The sequence below is a fragment of the Aptenodytes patagonicus genome, chromosome 4 (genome assembly GCF_965638725.1).
Source record: "Aptenodytes patagonicus chromosome 4, bAptPat1.pri.cur, whole genome shotgun sequence".
NCBI lineage: Eukaryota > Metazoa > Chordata > Aves > Sphenisciformes > Spheniscidae > Aptenodytes > Aptenodytes patagonicus.
The window spans coordinates 22839770-22855962 of NC_134952.1; positions in this window are offsets into that span (position 1 = coordinate 22839770).

A 16193-nucleotide genomic window follows, 5' to 3' on the forward strand; every position below is an offset into this window, starting at 1 on the left:
GTCCTGCACCTGGGTCGGGGCAACCCCCAGTATCATAGAATCATAGAATCATAGAATCATTGAGGTTGGAAAAGACCTCTAAGATCATCGAGTCCAACCATCGACCCAACACCACCATGCCCACTAAACCATGTCCCTAAGCGCCTCATCTACACGTCTTTTAAATACCTCCAGGGATGGGGACTCAACCACTTCCCTGGGCAGCCTCTACCAATGCTTCACAACCCTTTCAGTGAAGAAATTTTTCCTTACATCCAATCTAAACCTCCCCTGGCGCAACTTGAGGCCATTTCCTCTCGTCCTATTGCTTGTTGTATGGGAGAAGAGACCGACACCCACCTCGCTACAACCTCCTTTCAGGTAGTTGTAGAGAGCGATGAGGTCTCCCCTCAGCCTCCTTTTCTCCAGGCTAAACAACCCCAGTTCCCTCAGCCCCTCCTCATAAGACTTGTTCTCCAGACCCCTCACCAGCCTCGTTGCCCTTCTCTGCACACGCTCCAGCACCTCAGCGTCCTTCTTGTAGTGAGGGGCCCAAAACTGAACACAGTATTCGAGGTGCGGCCTCACCACGATCACTTCCCTACTCCTGCTGGCCACACTCTTTCTGATACAGGCCAGGATGCCATTGGCCTTCTTGGCCACCTTGGCACACTGCTGGCTCATGTTCAGCCGGCTGTCGACCAACACCCCCAGGTCCTTTTCTGACAGGCAGCTTTCCAGCCACTCTTCCCCAAGCCTGTAGTGCTGCATGGGGTTGTTGTGGCCGAAATGCAGGACAGTAATATCAAAATGTATCAACACAGGCTGGGGGATGAAGGGATTGAGAGCAACCCTGCCAAGAAGGACTTGGGGGTACTGGTGGATGAAAAGCTGGACATGAGCCAGCAATGTGCGCTCACAGCCCAGAAGGCCAATCGTATCCGGGGCTGCATCAAAAGAAGCGTGGCCAGCGGGTTGAGGGAGGTGATTCTGCCCCTCTACTCTGCTCTGGTGAGACCCCACCTGGAGTACTGCGTCCAGCTTTGGAGCCCTCAGCACAAAGAAGACACAGACCTGTTGGAGCGGGTCCAGAAGACAGCCACGAAAATGATCAGGGGGATGGAACACCTCTCCTATGAAGAAAGGCTGAGAGAGTTGGGGTTGTTTAGCCTGGAGAAGAGAAGGCTTCAGGGAGACCTTATTGCGTCTTTTCAATAGTTAAAGGGAGCTTATAAAAAAGATTGTAGCAAACATTTTAGCAGGACCTGTTGTGACAGGACAAGGGGGAATGGCTTTAAACTAAAGGAGGGTAGATTTAGACTAGATAGAAGGAAGAAATTTTTTACGCTGAGGGTGGTGAAACACTGGCACAGGTTGCTCAGAGAGGTGGTGGATGCCCCATCCTTGGAAACATTCAAGGTCAGGTTGGACAGGACTCTGAGCAACCTGATCTAGTTGAAGATGTCCCTGCCCATGTCAGGGGTGTTGGACTAGATGACCTTTAGAGGTCCCTTCCAACCCAAACTATTCTGTGATTCTATGAAAACAGAGAGAGAGTGTACAACACCACTGTTTTTCTCCCTTACTTTTAAGGGAAACTTATTTTTTAAATGTTAGAATAACTCCATGATCAGTTTATTAGAAGTATATTTTTACTGAACAAGACTTTTCTACAGCTGAGAAAGCAAGGGACAAGACCCATCCAAACTGGATACTTAACCAAGCTGTAAACGTTGCTTAGATCTTTCTGCTGATGTAAAATGGTATAACTACCAGAGCTGCAAAGGAGCTATTCTGGCTGCAAAGAAGCTATTTCCAGGAGAACCGTCCAAAGAGCACACATATTGGAAAAGCAACTAATATTTAAATAGAGATGTGAAGAATAAAGTCTGAGGTGGAATTTCCAAACACAATGTGTTTATTTTGGGCCTGATAATGATAACCTTCAGATTGATGGTGATACCTTGCAGAAGGTGCATGAAACTTGCAGGCACACAGACTATTCATTGGGAGTAGGAGTGGAGTAACTAAGACTTCTGACTGATCTGTGTGGTCACTGTAGTTTCTTCTCATCGCATACTGCAGTGACACTGTTGCATGAGAAAGGTTCGTCATGTTCACTGAAAGTGGTTCATCTAGAAAGGATGGTCATAGGTTTCCTACTATACAGAGTAATTTCCATTTCAATATTAGGTACCTTTGCATGCATTCCCACTGGGGAGTGTATTATACTGCTATGCCTAACATTTAGGACATTTTCCTTCCTGATACTTAGTTTAAATTTTTTTTACTTCTAATTCAAATTATGACCCCTTTAATCAGACTATGCTCAACTTTGCATGTTTTACCTTTATCTGGTACCCTCCAGAACAAGCCATTTATTGTATCTTATTTATAGGTTCTAATCTGGGACTGATTTTTCCCTCTATTTGTACTACATGTCTCTCACATAGCTGGCCTCTGTTCATGGTTTTACTAGAATATAAGTATTAATTAGAGTAATATAACAAGAATTCACCCCTAATTGGATCTCAGGCAATGCTTCTTCTCCCCTCTTATGGGTAAGAGCATTCCACTCTCTCCTCCTTTACAAATCCTTTCTAAGATTAATAAAATGTAGTTGTGTCCTGAATCTTGTCATTGTACACATCAGCATGTAAATTGTATGTATGCATGTAAAGAAAAGGCAGGGGTCACAGATAATTGTCTCTCACCTTGTTCTCTTTTAAATGTTATTAAATTACTTACTACCTTTAGTGCTTCAGCAATCATCATTCTGTATAAAATATTTTCTCAAGTGCAGTGGCATTTCTTAGTGTTTCAATAATTTTAAAGGATTTTAGGAACATTACACATCTGTTGAATACCCACATGCAACACATCCTTGAAATAAAAACGTTAATGTGGAAAAAATTGATGTGAGGATTTTTTAATTAAAAACATAAAAATTCTAACAAAAAATGGAGGACACACATTAAAATGGCAAAGGGTGCTCAGCACAGCATGTTGAACAGAGGCAGTCAGACTACATCATTACATTCCTGTTCTGCATGATGCTCCTTTTGCCACCGCTCTCATTGAAAGGCAGAGCACGACTAACAGCCTTCAAGCTAGCAGAGGAAGAAGCTAGAAAAATTCAGGGTTTTATTTAGGTTTCTGCTGTTGACCATAAAGTTCTGGAAAACCATTATAAACCAATCTCCTTGGAAAAATGTTAAAAATGAAAGTTTACAAGAAAGATATTATGTGATGGGCAATGAGGGGAAAAGTCATTCTTCACTTCATATTTTTTTTCTTTTCTCCACTTATGGCAGAGGGTACAAGATCAAAGGCTCTTTCCTTGTTGTTTCTTCTTGTGACTAACCTTCCTTTTGTCCTCTGTATTCTTTGTAAGTGGCAAAATGCCGCTTTGTGTTAAATTCCACTTAGCCTCTTTGTCCACACAAACCTCAGGTTTAAATTAAATGTTTCCTCTGAGTGACTTGTAAGTGGTATCCTCAGCAATGTCTAAAAAGAAACATAAATGAACAAATACAATAGGCTGCACGCAAAGGCTGAAGTAAAGTGCTATTTGGAAAAAGTTCAAGATTTTAATATTACGGTGATTATATTATAACTGGTAACTATTATACAACCTATCCCAAAGTCATAATTCCTCTGCAAGTACAGCATGTCTATATTCATTTGAGCAACTAAAAGAAAAGACTTGAAAGAAAAATGACCTTATCAGAGCCAAAACCAGGACACTGATCAACAATATTCTGACTTCCTCATTTTAAATAAACTTTACTTATGTTATTCCTGGTGGTTTATATGCTCTCCTTCTGATTATGGATACATTTGTATTTCCCATTTCTTTAGGATTTCAGTTTTCTATAAGGTTTTCCATAGCCTAATTCAAACTCTGTTCATCTTATCATTGAGAATGAATTAACACATCATACAGAAGGTTCTCCACTGCTAGATAGTTACCTTCACACATCGGTGGGCTGCTGACTTTCTTCCTCATTCCCTCCTGTCACCTTAGGGCATCTCAGTAAACTGTGATTTTATAGTTATAGAACATACTCCAAAGCTGAATCACAATATGGGCCATCCCAGGTTTCCTTATCATTGTGCTTCACTGAACCAAAAGTATACCCCTAAGCAAATATATGCAAACCTTTATGAGAAAGAAAAAAAAAAGGGGGGGGAGGGGGAGGAAGAAGCAGGCAAATATAGTTCTACTTCACTCAAAGGTCACAGATATCTTTTGACTGCAGATATTTTCTTGTAATAGACTGTGTGCCCTGCTATCGCAAAAGACTTCATGAAATAATCCCATTCATAGTCTTTTCAATATTCATTTCTCTCATGCTTAGAAACATTCCTGTAACTGATAACTTAAATTTAGTCACAGAGTTTATATCTGTTTGTTGTTGTGCAAACATTTTCTTTTAGCTTAAGTCATCCTTTTCTCTGGTGTTTATTTCTAGAAAGCAAACATATCCTCTCCCAGGCTTCACTTTACCATACAGACCATGCTCATTGAGTTTCCTTCCATAAAATAACATTTCCATCCTTCTGGTCATCTTAATAATTTTTCTGTACACCTGATCTTAAAAAAAGATGTCCAGAACTGTGCAAAAGATTCTAGATAGGATTTTACTGATGCCTTGTAAAATGTCATTACTACCTCCTTCTGTAACAGAAATACCTTTTCTGATAGAGCTTCTGATATGTCCCACCCCTCACCTCTTTCCCTTCCCCCTTGGAAACTCTAGTCATTCTGTAATTGCTTAGAATGTTCATTTCCTCCACTTTGGATGTTTTTGAGTAGAAAAATCCCAGTTTATATCAGAAATTATTTTTATTAATACATAAATGATCACCCATATTTCATCCCATTTTTAAGGTCATCTAATTCTTCCTGTCAGATATTCTGAACTTCTGTATTGATGATAACTTCCAATTTTCTGTCATCAGAAAATTTCATGAGTATCTTATGGCTTTTGGTGAACATCAATGAAAATCAAATCGCTTCCTCAAAGATCCTTTAAGATAAAGGTAATCTAATGGATAAAGTCTTCTTGGGTTTCCAAAGGCTTTGAAAAGTTTCTTGCCAAATGCTTTTAAAGAAACTGAGCAACAATGGCATAAAAGAGCTTTGCAAGGTTAAATTATTTACAGAAAGATAGGAATTGAAGGTAGGAAAAGTCAGTTAGTTCTCACAGGAAAGAGAGGTCAACTACTGGTGGCCTACACTGAGCTGGTGGTGGTGAGTTACACTGACATGACCTGTGAAAATATTCATATACAGCTTAGCAAATGGACAAGAAGCAAAGTGACAGTTTGTGCTGGTGACAGGAGTTTATTCCAGATAGTAAGGATAAAGGCTGATTGTGAGTAATTGCAGAAGGATCTTACAGAAACTAGGTGCTAAAATGGCAGATGAAGTTAAATATGAATAATCATAGGATTAAAGGCAGTAATAATTGTCTTTACAATTCTAAAAAGAAATTTAATAAACCATTCTAACTTCTCATAAAAAATGATCAGCTCTGAGCTGACAATCAACTCCTCAGAAGCATAGTCTGGGGTTACAAAAGTGGGTATCATAAAAAACATTAGCTCGATATTCAGTAGTAGTCATAAAAGCAAATCAGGATATTCGGAGTTAGTGAAAAAATGAATAGAAAATGTCTATTGTATAGACATTTAATAATTTGATGTATACACATATTATAATGTCTATACATAATAATATGTATAGACATATTATAAATGGAAATATTTTTCCACTGTACAGATCAAATATTCTCCTACATTTTGAATACTATGTAAACTTCTGTTTCACTCTCCTCAGTAAGAATAAAATAAAAATAGAAAAGGTTCAGAGAATGGAAACAAGTATGATCAAAAGTACAGAAAAGCGTCCCTAAGATCAAAATCTTAGTATGAGCAAAAGGAAATGCATCATAAATATTTTAAATATATATACATATAGCCAAGAATTTTTGTTCATAAAAACTGAGCAATCTAATCAGAATAAAACAAGCAATAATAATACCAGCAGTCATAGTCTAAATGAATACAGAAAGCCTCATTAATAATAGCACCTTTAATTGCTGTACAAGAAAACTTAAAAATATCTTTCCTCTGCTGTTACGCTTATCCTTATAAAGTCCCTCTAGGTCCTAAGGTTGATGTTACCAGTCTTCCTCAAACAGAGAAGACTTGGAATCACAGGGAACTGTCAACATCCTGAAGGGGAGGTCCCTTCTTCTTCAGTGCTGGGATCCATTTAGGGATTATTTTCTAAGTTTTCCAGTCACAGTCCTCTCCTTCTACTGGTTCCCAGATAGTTTCCCCTCAACTGTCAAAGGATTGACAAAACTGACAGCTCCACCACAGCCTTGCCCTGCCCTGCCCCCTGAGCTGGGCCCAACCTGCACACTGATGTCCTGGCCTGGCCTCAGTCTTTCCTCCACCCCCCAGCCCTGCCCAACCATCCCAGGGCTGTGTCTGACACTGGTTCCCCTCACCGGGCCCAATCCTGACCCCAATGTGCAGGCTGATGTCCCAGCGTGGCCTCAGCCCTCCCTGCGACCAACAATCTCCATGGCAATCAGCCTGTTTCTGGCCCTGGTCACTGTCATTGGAACTGATCTTGACTCATGTTCCTGCTTTGTCCTTGGTCTTGCTTCAACACCATGGATTTGCCTGGTGACCTGGGCTCTGTGCTGACTCTGGCCACCACTGCTGGCTGTCAAAAGCTAGACAATCTCAACTCAGGAAATTTCATTTAATTAAATTTATTGCCAATTATCATAAGCTTTTAATTATTCATTCAGATACTAAGAAAAAAAAGATAATTAAAGAAATACTTATGGAAATGCCTTTCCTCTGTCTTCTCCAGGCTCAGCTTCAGTCCAACACCTCTCTTCCCTCTTCCTCATCTCAACTACTCCTGTTTTCACTATACATTACACTCCATCCCTCCAAACCCCTTTGATGAGGAAACAGGTGGTGCAGGAGGTTGGGAACAGTGCGCAGAGGTTTCCTTCTACTACTACTTGCTTCTTACTGCTCCCCTGCTCTGGCACAGGTTGCCCCTGGGCCACAGTCCCTTCAGAGGTGTTCCTGCCCCAGCACAGGTCACCTAAAAGATGCAGTCCCTCAGGGGTGCCCCTCCTCCAGCACAAAACACCTCCTTCCAGGGGTGCATCTCTATGTGTCCCTAACAATGTCTCTTTCCACACACCTCCTTCACTCCTTCTCCCTTTTCTCCAAAAAATCCTCTTCACATACCTCCTCACGTGTCCCCTTTTGAGTGTCCTCCCATGTCTCCTGTCACGTATCTCCTTCTTGCATCTCCTGCCCCCAGCAGCTGCCACCCTTCCTCAAACATGCCTGAAGAGAAGTGCTGTGTGGTCCTCTGTTTGGTTGAAGTTTTGTAGCCCCTGCTACCAAACCCTGCCTTTTATGCCCAATGCATCAGGGCTTCCCTGCTTCCTCCCTGGGGTTGGTGGAGCAGACACTGGTTGGTGAGGATTGTGCCCTGTCAGCCCCTGTGGTGAACCCTTATGTCTTATGGCTTCCCGGCCCACTAGGGAGCCACTGGCCTTTGCTGTGCCCTGACACAAACAAAATAAATGTTTTTTATGCAATGACTGTGTAGCTTGTGAGACTTCTACCGTAGCAGATATTCAAGGAGCTGAAGTTAAAACAGGTGTGTGAGTGGCCACCACCCAGTTGGTAAAACAAGCCAAAATGAGCTGAGGTCAATTGAACCCGACACACTGCTCTGTCACTTCATTAAAAATCCTATGACCTTTTACTAAGAATGACAAAAATTATATTTAATGGGTTACAGTATAAGGACCAACTAAGTAATTCATTTTCTGGCCAACATGAAAACTTAAAAATCAGGAAATGGTAGATAAATAAGAATGGATGGAGCTTATTCACTCTGTCTTAAAAAAAAAAAAAAAAAATGTTTAGAATGTATCAGTAAGGTATTAAGAGTCAGATTAAAAAAAAAAAAAAAAAAATTCTTCATGCAAGAAGTTGAACTTGTTGCCACAGGACACTGCAAACATCAAAAACATACTAAGTCTGAAAGTGTCAAAGGCAGACCGTATGCAAGAGATTCACTGAAGGCTGCAAAGTAGGTTTTATATCTGGATTAAGAAGTCCAGACTTGAAAAGAGTTAGAGGTTGGGAAAGCATTAGGATGAAACATCATATGTTGGCTGTGTTCTTATTCTACCCTAGGTAAATATATGGTCAGTGTTGAAGCTGGTACTAGAGGAGATGAACTTCTGTCACGCCTACTATAGACATTCATACATTCTTGTGTTCTAAGGCTAATAACTATTAAAACTGCTTACTACACTTTTGTCTAACATAACCATCTAATCCTCAGCAGTCACATTCAAATCATTGTTTGAAACCTAGAGTATGGAATTTGCTTTGCTGAGGCGAAAGGTCATTTTCAATTCCACACCAACTCGATCAGACAATGTCTGATTTTTCTTTCCTTATTCTCTATTTATTGACACATCTAAAAAATATACAAATTCTTCAGCTGAAAAAAACCTTGTTGTCTGTTGTTGTACTCCTAGGATGTCTTTTAAGATGTTTTTTTTTCCCTTACATGGGATTCAGGCTCCAAATATATTTGTGATTTTGATCTAGAGACATTTCATAAATCATCCACATTCACAGACCCAAATTTTTTCCCTCTCTTAAAATAAGAACCTTAGAACCAGACCTTTATTTGTTCTTTTATATAATTTAAACAGAATCAGTTTAATATACTTCAGTAAAGGGACACTATCTTCCTCTGTTTTACATCTTTATTATTTGCCAAAATCAAACCGAAGGTCTCATAATCTTTTTGATAACTGTTCCAGGAATAAGTGGGCTTTGCAATATTGATAATGTGTGTAGTATTGTCTCTTATTTTAGTTATTATTTCCATCCATTGTCTCAGTAATGGAGTTAAATGGGGTCTATTTATGAAGTTTGAATGGTTTAGTGTGCATGAGCTGTTCAGTCATAGTTTCTTTGTTTATATGTAGAATCCTCAAATTCCCAGATATTTATGTCTGGAAACAGAAAACAGGGCAAAGACAGCTAAACTTCTGAGAGTAGCCAGAACTGAGTACACTGGTCATTGTTCTTAATTTAACTCATATTTAGTCTACTTAAATGTTTAAGAGTTTATTTTGAACAATTTTTTGATTGTATTTTCTGGTAGATGTAGCATAAACTGTCAACATAAACAACACTAATATCTCAGAAATGAACAGGATTTGAACTTTTGTGTGTACTTTACTCTCTTTCAAGGCAAAGTAAAAATTACCCCCACTGAAGGTTTTTACTTTGCAGTGAAATGGACTGAAAAACCTTCAAATAATTAGTGAACACATTTCAGCAGATAGGCAGTAGCTAATGGGAGCAGCTGTCTGTTACAGTTCAATCCAGGGTGGCACAGCTATATATACCTTGATTTCCACCAACTAAACATTTGGCCTGGACAACATTAGGTTTAAGCACAGCAAGAAAGCATAACAAATGTATTCAGTAGCCTATGCACCTTGTTGTTACCTTGCATTCCAACAGGCTATTCATCATTTTCACCAAGTGGTTTTAAGAAGTCTGATGCCAAAAAAAGGAGGAAGAATTAAGAAAAAAAAAATCATTTGTATTTAAAATTATTCAAATGGATCTTAAACTGATCTTGTGAAAAGCAAAGTAAATGATGTATGAACTAAATGGTTCACTAACAGCTTTTGTGAACATATCTGTCTTTCACTAGCTGCAAATTAGCCTCTGAAATTAATGTGGTATGTGTAGTACAACTCCCTTTCAGCCCCCTATTCTTCAAACACTTTTCTTACTCATTCTTATGGAAAAGAGGTAACACCCCTGAAGACCAGACTGTTTTATTTTCTAATTGTCACTTTTGTTTCAACTTTTTATTGGCATATAGATATTTCCCCAGTGAGGATAAGTTTCATCATCGTCTTTGTGTGGTAAGGTTTTCTCTTTAACTGAGTGAAAGAGAAACACGGTTGATCAGAGGAGAGCAACTTATTTTGCTAATGGGCACAAGATAGGCCAGACTAATTTTCACTTTAAGCAGAACCTCTCTCTGCAATCACTTCATATTGAATAAAGGCCAACTCAGTAGCAGAGGCTGGCTATTAATAAAGAGTCATTCTTCTAATGAAGAAATTTGTTCTATGCATGATGTCTTAGTAATTGCTTTCCAGGAAGGAGTGATTCTGTGGATTTTGCCAAGGGCCTAAAGCTAACAACTTCATCCCAAGCTCAAAATGCAGGACTATCTATCACTTGGAATATTAGATACAGTTCAAATCCTGAATCTAGTCCACAGAAATGTAGACACTGGTTCTTTAGTAGCATAAGATCGGTGATCTTCTTTGATCCATCTTTTTTAGAAGTAGGACCCTGCTTCTGTTTGGCATGAGAATTTTTCAGAACCTTATCCCTAGACAAAGTGATAAAAAGCTGGTGGCTCAGAGAACCACTTCAAACAAGCAAAAAACATTCAGGAAAACATGTTGATTCAAAACATGTTGGTTTGGAAACAAGTCTCCAAATTGCTCACAGAGAGAGGCGCCTTGAATTAATGTGAAGTCAACATTTGAAGCCATCCACGTTATGTAGAAAAAGCTAAATGGAGCTCTAGTTGATTCCAAAACTTAGGCATCTGACTCAGAATTTAGTGCAAAAAACTTTTCCTAATTTTTTTTTTTTTTAAATAGAAGTCATTAAATAAAATTCAGAAAGAATCCTAGCATCAGAGGGAATAACTCAGGTCTCTGTCTTACCAGTAAGCTCTAGCCACTAGTTTACAGAATCATTACTTCCTTACCTCTGTTTTCTCTTTTTCTCACCTTATCTCTCCCTCTCATTCTTTCCCCATAAATCTTACATTCTTAACTATGTAATGACAGATTAAACAGGAGGGATGGAAACCACCCTCCTTTTCATATTTCTCTCTCTTCTCACCTTTCAGAACTGTCCCAGACTACAGGCTGTTGATTAAAGCATTAAGTTGGGGATGAAAGTGAGTCTGGATGTCTGAATTTCCTCAGTCTGAAAAGGTCAGTGGTCTGGTACTAGCACATTCTGAAACAATTTTCTAACCATCCGGCTACTATGTAATAAGGCAGTCTCCTTTCAGGGAACTACATTATAAAATAATCTCTTAAAACAAAATATATTTTTAAAGAGAATAGTCACAAGTACAGTTTTCCAGTTAATTCCTTCTGATATCAGACATATATAAGAATACCTCCTGCACTGGGTCACTCAGAGGATTTAAACAAAGGAACCTCTGAATCATTGATTGTGATAATATGTGAGCATGTATTCAGCTGGCAGAGGACATTCTAGTAATGCCGCAGAGTACATGAATGGGTATAGGAACTAAACATTGCAATGTTTGACTCTTACATGCACCACTACCTGATAGAATCCTTTGCTCTGAGTTAGGCAGTCAGTTTTGCTGTACAGTTTATATGGAGAACAGTACTGATATATGCTGTTTAGAAAACTGCTTAGTTTATTACGTACAAAATGAGAAGACAAATGGAGAAAAACAAATCCTTGTCCAAGGAGTAGGGTGGCACATTTTTCCATTCATTGCTCAACGTCACAAAATTATTTTTGAGATAAGAAAGCTAAACCAGGCTCCTCATATTCTATATCCTAACAATCATCTAAGATGGGAGAGACTTGGATTCAAATCATGTTTTGTTTGACCTAGAGATAATTGAACGCCTATAAATACCACTGAAACATAAGACATTCTAAAAGAAAGTCAGCTGATTTCCTTTTGAAATTAACTCAGTATAAATAGTTAACTATAAATAAGTCTGAAATCCCTGCAATACAGAACAGTGCATTCACTTCAGAAATGATGGACACAGGTTTACAGTCCTCCAAAAGCATACAAAGAAGGAATGGTATAAATCTAGTTGTCTACATACAAAATTAAAATGCACACAAGTACAACTTCACAAGTATATAATGCATGTGTTCACTAGACTGAAGAACCTCTGTCCTCAAATGTCTTCTTCCCCATAGATTCTCACAGACTCTACATACAGTCTGATACCAGTTTTTGTTAGTTTTCTGTTTTTCTTATTAGAGAGAGGAAGACATCTCCATCTAGGCTCTATTTGTATTCCAGGTACCACATATTTACAAGAATAACTCAACTGTAAACTAGAGATGCCGGGGAAGGGGAACTTCAATCCATCCCACTCCTACCAGTTTGATGCCAGGGCCAGCAATAGATACCCAGAGCCTGGAGAAAGAACACAGGTCAGCAGGAGAGCGCCTGAAGAGCAGCACAAAGGAACTCCAGCCAGTAAGACAGCTTCATCGGGGGCCCAATTTCAATGCCTCTATGCAAACACACGTAGCTTGGGGAATAAACACGAGGAGTTAGAGACGTGTGCACGCCTGCAGGGCTACGACCTTCTTGGCATCACAGAGATGTGGTGGGATGGCTCCTATGATTGGAGTGTTGGGATGGAGGGGTACAGGCTCTTTAGGAAGGACAGGCAGGGGACACAAGGAGGGGGTGTTGCCTTCTATGTCAATGACCAGCTGCAGTGCATGGAGCTCTGCCTGGGGATGGATGAGGAGCTGACCGAGAGCTTATGGGTCAGGATTAAAGGGAAGGCAGGGACAGGAGACATTACGGTGGGGGTCTGCTACAGGCCAGCCGACCAGGAAGACCGAGCAGATGAGGCCCTCTATAGACAAATAGGAGCAGCCTCATGCTCACAAGCCCTGGTCCTCATGGGGGACATCAACCACCCCGACATCTGTTGGAGGGACAACATGGCAGGGCATAAGCAATCCGGGAGGTTCCTGGAATGCATTGATGATAACTTCCTTCTCCAAGTGGTAGAGGACCCAACAAGGAGAGGTTTTATGCTGGACCTTGTTCTCGCCAACAAGGAGGGGCTGGTGGGGAATGGGAAGCTCAAGGGCAGCCTGGGCTGCAGTGACCATGAAATGGTGGAGTTCAAGATCCTTAGGGCAGCGAGGAGGACGCAGAGCAAGTTCACTACCCTGGACTTCAGGAGAGCAGACTTTGGCCTCTTCAGGGATCTGCTTGGTAGAGTGCCATGGGACAAAGCCCCAGAGGGAAGAGGGGCCCAAGAAAGCTGGGTAATATTCCAGGATCACCTCCTTCAAGCTCAGGAGCGATGCATCCCAACAAAAAGGAAGTCAGGCAAAAACGCCAGGAGGCCTGCATGGGTGAACAAGGAGCTCCGAGACAAACTCAAAGACAAAAAGAAAGCCTACAGAGGATAGAAGCAAGGACAGGTAGCCTGGGAGGAATACAGAGCAATTGTCCGAGCAGCCAGGGATCAGGTTAGGAAAGCTAAAGCCCTGATAGAATTAAATCTGGCCAGGGACATCAAGGGCAACAAGAAAAGATTCTATAGGTACATTGGGGATAAAAAGAAGACGAGGGCAAATGTGGGCCCTCTCCAGAACGAAACAGGAGACCTGGTGGCTCGGGACACGGAGAGGGCAGAGGTACTCAATGACTTTTCTGCCTCGGTCTTCACTGGCAAGTGTTTGAGCCTCACCGCCCAAGCAGCAGAAGGCAAAGGCAGGGACTGGGAGAATGAAGAGCCGCCCACTGTGGGAGAAGATCAGGTTCAAGACCATGTAAGGCACCTGAAGGTGCACAAGTCCATGGGACCCAATGAGATCCATCTGCAGGTCCTGAAGGAACTGGCAGGTGAAGTTGCTAAGCCACTATCCATTATATTTGAGAAGTCATGGCAGTCCAGTGATGTTCCCACCGACTGGAAAAGGGGAAACATAACCCCCATTTTTAAAAAGGGCAAAAAGGAAGACTCGGGGAACTACAGGCCAGTCAGTCTCACCTCTGTGCCTGGGAAGACCATGGAACAGATCCTCCTGGAAGCTATGCTAAGGCACATGGAGGACAGGGAGGTGATTTGAGACAGCCAGCATGGCTTCACCAAGGGCAAGTCCTGCCTGACCAACCTAGTGGCCTTCTAGGGTGGAGTGACTACATCAGTGGACATGGGAAGAGCTACAGATGTTGTCTCTCTGGACCTCTGTAAGGCCTTTGACGTGGTCGCCCACAACATCCTTCTCTCTAAATTGGAGAGGTATGGACTTGATGGGTGGACTGTCTGGTGGGTGAGGAATTGGTTAGATGGTAGCATCCAGAGGGTAGTGGTCAACGGCTCAATGTCCAGATGGAGATTGGTGATGAGTGGTGTCCCACAGGGGTCCGTATTGGGACCAGTACTGTTTAATATCTTCATCAATGACACAGACAGTGGGATCGAGTGCACCCTCAGCAAGTTTGCAGATGACACCAAGCTGAGTGGTGCGGTCGACACGCCTGAGGGACAGGATGCCATCCAGAAGGACCTGGACAAGCTTGAGAAGTGGGCCTGTGTGAACCTCATGAGGTTTAACAAGGCCAAGTGCAAGGTCCTGCACCTGGGTCGGGGCAACCCCCAGTGTCAATACAGGCTTGGGGATGAAGGGATTGAGAGCAGCCCTGCCAAGAAGGACTTGGGTGTACTGGTGGATAAAAAGCTGGACATGAGCCAGCAATGTGCACTCGCAGCCCAGAAGGCCAATCGTATCCTGGGCTGCATCAAAAGAAGCGTGGCCAGCAGGTTGAGGGAGGTGATTCTGCCCCTCTACTCTGCTCTGGTGAGACCCCACCTGGAGTACTGTGTCCAACTCTGGAGCCCTCAGCACAAGGAAGACACAGACCTGTTGGAGCGGGTCCAGAAGACAGCCACGAAAATGATCAGGGGGATGGAACACCTCTCCTATGAAGAAAGGCTGAGAGAGTTGGGGTTGTTCAGCCTAGAGAAGAGAAGGCTTCAGGGAGACCTTATTGCAGCCCATCAGTACTTAAAGGAGGCTTATAAAAAGGATTGCATCAAACTTTTTAGCAGGGCCTGTTGTGACAGGACAAGGGGGAATGGCTTTAAACTAAAGGGGGGTAGATTTAGACTAGATAGAAGGAAGAAATTTTTTCTGCTGAGGGTGGTGAAGCACTGGCACAGGTTGCCCAGAGAGGTGGTGGATGCCCCATCCCTGGAAACATTCAAGGTCGGGTTGGATGGGGCTCTGAGCAACCTGATCATGTTGAGGATGTCCCTTCCCACGGCAGGGGGATTGGACTAGATGACCTTTAGATGACCCTTCCAACCCAAACTATTCTATGATTCTATAACTTTGTGATGTAACAGAGAATTACTGTAGGATATAGTAATTATATATATAGAACCTATATATAGGTTCATTGAATCTGTTATTATGGCTAGGGAATTTTGACAGTAAATTCAAATCTCAGAAAGTCTCTGCTATATAACAATGTCTTCAAATGAAGGAATTTTGAGTGAGAAAAAACCAGAAGTTATTTGAAACTCTTTCTGGATTTTATTTAACTACTGAAGCAAATACAAAATACCCATAACATTCTGTTTTTGGATACCTGTGTAATTAATAAACAGGAAAGGTATCTTTTATCTTACAATCACTCATGTTAAATGACATGAAGGACTTAAATAACAGTAGCATGTGTAGTCAAACCTTTGTATATTTAGGTGAATACATAAGACGTCAATTTTTGATATTTTAAACCTTCTCAAAACACTCATTTTCTGTCAGTCATATTGCCACAGGAATGTATCTTACTTACAAATAGCCAATTTAAAAAATATCTGTTAGGTGATGACATCAAGTCCAAAACTAGTCTTAGTCTTCTAAATGTGGGCAGTGGTACCTAGTGACAGCTCAAGTCTTGAATCATTCCTCCATAAAAATTCCATTCAGTAGCTATCTAACTTCTGTAGATGACACATCTTTTTTGAGATATATGCTTCTTTTTAGATGGTTATTGCTCTATTTTTGTTCAGAGAAACAGTCTGACTATCAGTCTTCCACCCAAGGCCAGTGGAAATCAGAAACTAGACTAGATGTCAATGTTAAGTAGATGGTGCCAAAGAAAGCCCAGCACAAAAAGGATTACGCATTTAAGAAGATACAGCTGCGGCCACCTTTTTAAAACAGAAGAGGTCTGGAAATGCCTTCAGTGGCATGAGTTCAAAAGTCAAAAAAATTCTGCCAGAGGTTTCAGACATGCTTCTAAGATGTGGGTTATGGAGATG